At 40.0% G+C, this 8,284-nt stretch overlaps 1 non-coding gene across 1 annotated transcript; it reads left to right on the top strand.

The window, feature by feature from the left end:
- Positions 1 to 5,227: 5,227 nt before the first annotated feature.
- LOC112472750 lies at positions 5,228 to 5,346 on the top strand. Its single transcript, XR_003043754.1, has one exon. It is a non-coding gene; the product is annotated as a 5S ribosomal RNA (ribosomal RNA).
- The last annotated feature ends 2,938 nt before the right edge of the window (positions 5,347 to 8,284 follow it).

Consider the following 8,284-nt stretch of genomic DNA (forward strand, 5'->3'; position numbering starts at 1 on the left):
CTGAGTAAAGAAAGCATCATTAGCAATTGGTTTTCTGGTGCAAATGCTTGATGTACTGTAAAAAAAATCTATCTGTATTTCACACAAGGCTTGGAACTTTGTTCTTTATGAAATGTAGGAAAAAGTATCTTGAATACAAGGTGTTCTTTCTCAATATTTCTAAAACATTATAAAAATAAAATTTAGTCACGCAACTGCAAGCAATCTTGAGAAGGAATATATGTATATGTTGTATATTTAATTCATACATAAATATGAACTTATTCAGAGGTCATATTCTTATAAATATGAATATATATTTAAACTGTTTGGAAGGAATCGAACCCACCCTGGTTCCCAGGGTCTGTGCTGGCAGTTAGATGCCTGCCCCTCTGGCTCCACCCACTAACCTGTCCTGTTCCTGATGACTGTCTTCTAGAAGAGCTTCAGCTGGGGTCTCTTACTCTCTGGCCAAGGGGAAGCACCATCAAAAGATCATAGCTTTGGAAAAGAGAGAAATCAGACTATGTGTTCCCTGAGCTCCCTCCTACCAGACCAAAGATCAGCAAGGTCTCTACTCGTGACCAAAGGCCATAGCTCATGTTGAGTGGTCCTCTCACAAAGCTGCTTCCTCTTCTTGCTCTTTCAGACCTAGCAGTAGTAGATAGTAACAACTCCCTGCGTTGCTGTTCTTTTGTTTTGTTTTATTTAGCTTTGGAGTGCATCACGATCTCCAGATGCTATCCTTTAACTCTACCTCCACCTTCTCAGCTACTGCGTCAAATCTACCTTGGAAGTTGTTAGGGCCCCGATACATGCCGGTGGATCTCCCTCTCAGACCAGAGAAAAATGCCTCATTTTTGCAATTGTGTCCATTACTTCTAGTCCCCTTTCCTTCTGATATGATCTAGCGATTAAAGTTCTAGATCCATTGGTTGTTCTTTTGCCAACTGTCTGTGTAGCTCTCTAATCACTGGCTATGAGGCCACCTTATTATCCTACTCCATTTTCCTTTTAGGAACTCCTTCTTTTACTCCCGTCCCCACTTCTAGAAATTGGATGGAAACTCCCTGATGCTGAGTTTTTGCCTGAGATTACCACCTCCAGCTGTGGGCAGCAATCTGGACACCACTTTCTGCCTGTTGGGTCTCAGCCCCAGTAGTTCGTTGAGTCTCCCGTGTCCACCTTAGTGTAGCCTGAGGTTACCCTCTACTGTCCCACAAGTTGTGTGGGTGTGTGTGTGTGTGTTTTTTTTTTTTTTTTTTTTCAAGGTATTTTACTTAAACTTTCTATAGCAGAATGAAATTTAGACCCTGGCTCTCCCCTCAACTGGGCATACCTGAGGAACAGTAAAAGGTGTTGTCCACAAGTCTTGGTGCACCACCCCCTCCAGAATATGGAAGTTGATCCAGAAGACTGGAGAAAATATTTTAGACACCTCAAAAGAGAAGGTCTAGAATGAATTTTTTGAATGAAATGTTACTTATAAAGCGAACTTCTTCTTCCCTCTCCTTCCTCCATTGTCTCACAAAATCTTTCCTAGAATATCCATTTCTCAATAGTACACTGAAGAGGCGGAGCTGTCTGTGGTGTGCATCAAGCTTCCTGCTTTGGGCTGGTGTGGGATAAAAGCAAATGATTTCTTATAGGTTATTATACGGGGTCCATGTTTCATAGGTTACTGATTTTTTTTTTTTTTTTCCAAATCACGGAAGAGAGAAAACAGCTTATCAACCAATGTCTTTAATTCTCTGTCTAGTTCCACAGGGAAGGGAATGTTTTTAGCCTGAGAATTACTCATTAAATTCCTTATTTCCAGAACTCTAAGCTTGTAGCAAAAACAAAACAACCAACTAAAAAGTGAAAGCACCGATAAATCAACTGGTTGATTTGCCAGCTGCTTTGGTTTATTTGCTTAATGAAACAATTATTTCAGTACAAAGAAGACACAGCTGTGGTGTGCACTTCCTGCTTTGGGCTGGTGTGGGATAAAAGCAAATGATTTCTTATAGGTTATTATACGGGGTCCATGTTTCATAGGTTACTGATTTTTTTTTTTTTTTTTCCAAATCACGGAAGAGAGAAAACAGCTTATCAACCAATGTCTTTAATTCTCTGTCTAGTTCCACAGGGAAGGGAATGTTTTTAGCCTGAGAATTACTCATTAAATTCCTTATTTCCAGAACTCTAAGCTTGTAGCAAAAACAAAACAACCAACTAAAAAGTGAAAGCACCGATAAATCAACTGGTTGATTTGCCAGCTGCTTTGGTTTATTTGCTTAATGAAACAATTATTTCAGTACAAAGAAGACACAGCTGAATTGTTCCACATGCCTTGATATGCCAAAGAAAGTAGACCAGCCAGCAGTTGCTACAAACCCAGTCAACAAGCAGCCTCTCCTCCTGGTTCATGCTGCATCCCTGCAAATGCTCTCTCACACAATAAATGATTTTTTAACGAGATCACTGGTAGATTTAAACAGTGATGTAATTTGGAAAGAAAACATTTGGGATTTCAACTTTTCATCTGTTTTTTGGAGCATATACAAGTGTTAAAAAATGGAAAATCATATTTATCAGAAATTTAGAAAATATGGGTCAGTGCACCTTCTAAGGTTGAATTTTTTATTGATTTCTTGAGAATCAGAGCTGCAGAAAAATAAAGAAAAAATCTAGCTTTTAACTTTTTCAATTGATATTACAGTAAAATTCAAAGATCTTTCCAGGACCCTACATGCTCTTGCTCCTTATCCTTCTCTGGCCTCATCTCTATCTACGCTTGCCCTTGACCTCTGGGCTCCACTACAATACAGTCCTTAATGTACCAGATGCACCAAGTACACTGCTGCCTCAGGGCCTTTGCATTTGCTCTTTCTTTTACAGAAATATGTTCACATATAATTACCTACATTCCTTCAATTAGGTCTCTCCTCACCAAGAGGTCCTCCTTCCACTCTATTAAGACTTTCTACTCCAGAACTTTCTACCCTTTATCTGACTTATTTATCTTTAGAACAGTCACCACTACCTGACCGAGTTTAGTATTATGAATCTATTTATTTGTTTATTGTTTGTTTTCTCCGCTAAAGGGCGAGAACTTTGTCCCGTTCAATATTTTTATTCCCAGCTCCAAAAATATCATTACCTTACATGTGTAGGTGCTCAATAAATATTTATGGATTGAAAGAATGAAAGACTGGCTGACTATAGCTTTCTGTTTGTCAATATATCTTTTATTTTGTTTAAATCAATGTATTTTCCAGGCTCTGCAATAAAAGCTTTGCTCTCAAGAGTATTTATATTTGCCACCAAACCTGTAAACTTTGATCTCTTCCGAAAGTGAAATTGCCTCCCTTTAGTTTCGAGAATCAGAATAGAACTCTGATGGTGCCTGGAAGAGAATGAATGGCAGGTAAATTTGTACACATGCCGTGAGAGCCAGTTCCCAGGAGCGAACCTGAAATCTACACATTTGCAGCTTTAAGAAGGTAACAAGAAACCCCTTCTACGAATAGATAATCTATCAACCTAGCTTTTTCAAACATTATCCACAAATATGCTTCTTTTTAAAAAAAAAAAACCAGCTTTATTAAGAAATAATTCACACACCATAAAATTTACCCCTTTAGAATGTAAAATTCAGTCATTTTTAGTACTATCATCAGACTTACACAATCATGACCATGATATAATCTTAGAACATTGTTCTCACTCCAAAAGGAAACCCTGTACCTTCCAGCAGTCACTTCTCATTGTCCTCTGGTATCCAATCACTCGTCTACTTTCTCTCCCTATGGATTTGCCTATTCTGGACATTACATACAAATACTACTGGCTTTTATGGCTGGCTTCTTTTACTAAGCCAGTAAATTTTCAAGGTTCACCTACTTTTTATTGATGAATAATATTCTGTGGTATGGATATACCATATTTTCATTATCAGTTTATCAATTGGTAGACATTTAGATTGCGTCCACTTTTGAGCTATTATGAATAATATTGCTATAAACATGGTGTATAAAATTTTTGAATGGATGTATATTTTCATTTCTCTTGGATACATGCCTGGGAGTGAAACTTTTGAGTCACATGAATAACTCTATGTTTAACATTTTGAGAAACTGTTAGACTGTTTTCCACAGCAGCTATACCATGCTATATTCTCACAATAGTGTAGGAAAGTTTTGCCTATAACACTCTCTCACTATTTGTCTATTAAATTCTTTTTTAAAAATAATTTCTTACAATATATTTAAAATAATAGTTATTAAATTATTTCTTTTTATACTCAACTTTATAAACATTATTTTTAAATGTACAGTTGTCAGTGCAAATTGAGAAAAAAAGGTGTTTCTGGAAATTTGAATAACACAAAAGTCATCTTAAGTTACTTTATTACCACTCGGGACAGGTAGACAAGCAGAAAATATTTCTATAGCACCAGAGCTGAATTAGCTAAAGCACTTGCAAATGGGATATAATCGTTTTTATGCTTTATTACACATTTCTGATGGACTCCACATTGTTGATGGTGGTAGTTGTTAAATTTGCCCTGGTACAATTAATTTTCAAATGGGCTTAAGTTGGCTCATGTGACATGGTGTGTGGCTACATTCACAAAACCTACTGATTAATGAGACAGATTAACGTTTGAATTTGATTTCTGTTTCCAAGATTAAATCGGCAAGGGGTATCCAAAAAATTCTTGATGTCAAGTTTAATTTTACATTCCCCTGGAAATGAATATATTTTGAGACTCTTGGTAAAAATATTAATTGTAACTATAAAACAGAATAAGGTTAGTTATGTTAAAGTCCAGATGAAAGTTCAGGAAGAAGGAAGGTGTATTTAAATTCTGAGAGTTGTTTGAATTAATTTAGACACATAGATAACATATTTATGACTGAAAATTTTTTAAGATTAAATTTATGTAGAAGATTTATCCTCTAAATACAGTTCATCAAAGATTGAGTTTCATGCCAAAATTCATTTACTCTGGACTAAAGCAGGGGAAAACTTTCACAAGAAACAGGAAAATTCATTGATTTTGTAACAAGGAAACGGGGAATTTTTCAAAGGGATAGATTTTGAACATTCTTTAGGGAAATTTCTGTGGGAAAGGAAGTATAAAATTTTACAGGAAGACAGGCATGTCACCAAAGCACAGAAAGAAGCCTCTCATTTAAGAAACTTGAGAATCCCAGGAAACTTCTTGGTAAAGAAGGGCTAGCAATAGAACGATAACTAGGTCTACGGCCATGCTACCCTGAACACACCCGATCCCATCTGATCTCGGAAGCTAAGCAGGGTTGGGCCTGATTAGTACTTGAATGAGAGACCACCTAGGAAGACCAGGTGCTATAGGCATTAAAAAAAAAAAAAGAATGGTAACTAGATGCAGAACAGAAAGGTAAAATGTCTTTGCAGCCAGATCGGAGACTAGACCTGAACACCAGGAGCAGGGGTAGCAGGCAATCAGCGAGTTGAACAGCATAAAAGTGGTGTTCCGTCAGCATTTTCCAGAGTTTTATTAGGAGAAATTAGCTCACATTATTATGGGAGCTGAGAAGCCCCACCATCTATGAGCTGGGACCAGGCTAGTGATGCAGTTCCAAAGGCCTGAGAACCAGGATTACAGACGCTGTAAGTCCCAGTCTGAGAGCAGGAGAAAACTGATGTCCCAGCTCTGCAGTCAGGCAGAGAGAGTTTTCCCTTCCTCCACCTTTTTGTTCCATTCAGTTGCTCATTGGATTAAATGAAGTCTGCACATATTGAGCGGGGGGGCGGGGGGAGGGGACGTGGAGGAAAGAATTGTTCTACACAGTCCACCAAATTCGAATGCTAATCTTTTTTGAAAACACCCTCACGGACACACCCAGAAACGATGTTTAACCAGATATCTGGCATCCTGTGGCCTAGTCAGGTTGATGCATAAAATGAGTCATCACAGGAAGTTCTCACCAGGCTGCTGTTAGTCCAGAGGGCATTTTTGTGCTAGTTAGAGAAAGAAACCCTTTCCTCCGGGCAGAAGCTTGGCTAGTGGATTCAGACTGGGTTTAATCCCTTTCTCTCCCCTGACAAAGCCCACATAACTTAATCTCTCTTATTGGTGCCCACTTAGAGTTTTATAATGATGATCAAACATTCTCCCAGGTTCTATCCTTAATATTCTCCCTTGGTTCACCTTTTCTTGCCTGTGGAATGAAAGGTGCACATGTGAGCCTTGATGCTGCAGACACAGGAATCCTCCCTGTGGCTGTCTGATTCTGGATTGGTGTAACTAAGCTTTCCTCTGCTCAGTCTCCGCCAATGGGGTGATGGTTGTTCCTGGACTCAGTATGGCCATTATCATACATCAAGCGCCACATCTCCAAGCAGTATTGTCATTTACAAATTATGTCTGCTTCTCTAGTTGTGCCCACAGCTTTGATCTCAGGACCAGGCAGTTCTACCAGCATCTTCCCATTACCTACCCCCAAACACATATAAATTCCCCGTCTGTATGTTTCTCCTTTCAAAAAACCCCACCCCACAATGGCATCGGGGTCTTTTGCCCCCTTTTCCCCCTCCACTTAGCTCAGGCAGAGCAGCATCACCTTTCAATGACATCCCAGAGGCCAGACCCCATAGTCTTTGAAAGCTTATTCTTTCTCCAGGCCAGGCTGAGCAAAACATGCCTCCAACCAAGGCTAGTTTCTTCACAGAAGTTTCTATTAGCTGCGGGAAAAATAATACTTTACTCAAAGAATCAGAAGATGCCTGAGAGAGCTACAAAAGCTGACTACAAAATGTTCTCTGTCTAAGGAAGGCCCCAATGAAGCCCACTTGTCTCTCACTATATTCTCAGTACCTGGTGCAAGGTTCGTTCTCAATTATTATTCTCATTTACTTGTTAAATGATTGCATAAATGAATGAACATTCATACCTAGGCAGAGATGGGGTGAGAGAGATACTGGGGATGGCGAGTTTATTAGGTGACAAGAAGAACTTCATACACTATTTCTTTTCACAGCTGTGCTCTCTGTCACTTGCCCAGATGGTGGCTCAGAATTTTTCCAATAGGGTGGGGCGAACTCAGTGTCCCTTGGTGGGTGGGGGGAGCAGGCAAGAGGGCCAGTACGAATCTTTAAACGTGTGTCTAAAGAGTCCAGGTCGTTTCCTGCACTGACGGGACCCTGAAGGAGAAATATCAGACCCCTTTGCTCATTCCCCACAGTGAGAAAACTGGGGAAACCAGGCTCACTGAGGCCCTGTTGGAGCAAAGTCTGCTGAGAGGACAGGTAGGGAATTAGTAGAGGGCTTCCAGTAAGCAGGTCTAGGAGATTCTGGAGGTGACTGCATGCTGGGAACTCCTGAGGGAGACAGTGGCCCTCGGCTTTGCAGTGACATTGGTGAGGCAGGCAACCCAGTGTTGGGTGTTTCCCCAAAACACCCAGGCCCTGTCTGTGCTTGTCTCCAATTCACACGTCCTTCTGGGGCACGTGAAATACATCCCCCCAATTCCCTGCCGATGCAGCCCCAGTCACTGCCTCAGTCTTGAGGAACATATATGTGAACCCCAGTTTTCAAGAGAAAGAAGCATCCATTTCCAAAGGCATGAGAGCTTCAAGTCTCAGACCACTCTAGAACCCCCTGGTGGCAAAAGCAGGAATAAGCTTACATAAATACCCGGATCTCTGAACCAGAATTGTTTATCTGGAAAAGTTCGGAGAGGTTACCCATCCCGATCTTTTATTCGGAAGGAAACCTGAGGAGAAGATTCCAAGTTCTGACCACAGGGCTTCCTAACCCTTTGAAATCAGCCAGTAAGAGTCTGTCCAACCTTACTTTCAATAGTTATCACATACTGAGTTTTTCTTGTCTTTTCCAATATAAAATTACAATGACAACTATACTTTTGCCAACTTCATCCACAGAACCCTGCCCTCCCACCTTGAGACTGACATGGGAACACCCAGGGAGGACTGTGTCCCCACTGCAGTCCTCAGCATGGTTGAGCAGGGGTGCTGAAAAGGGCTCTCACCACATTCTAAAGGTGCTTGTGGCACGTGAAATCGCCTGACCTGGGAGCTAATCAAGTCTACAGCAAAAGGTTTATCAAAATTCAAAGAAAAAAGACATGTTTATTGGTGCATAATTTAAATCATTTTATTGACCAGCCTCTATTTCCTTTGTGGTACTAAAAAGAATCTCCTAATAGGAAATCCATACAAGTTATCTGTGGAGATTAATAAGGAATTGAAGACCTATTAGGAAAGTCCAGGAATTCTCACCTAATTTTTTGCAATCATATTTATTTGGAAA

This window comes from Pteropus alecto, unplaced genomic scaffold (genome assembly GCF_000325575.1).
Source record: "Pteropus alecto unplaced genomic scaffold, ASM32557v1 scaffold87, whole genome shotgun sequence".
Lineage (NCBI taxonomy): Eukaryota > Metazoa > Chordata > Mammalia > Chiroptera > Pteropodidae > Pteropus > Pteropus alecto.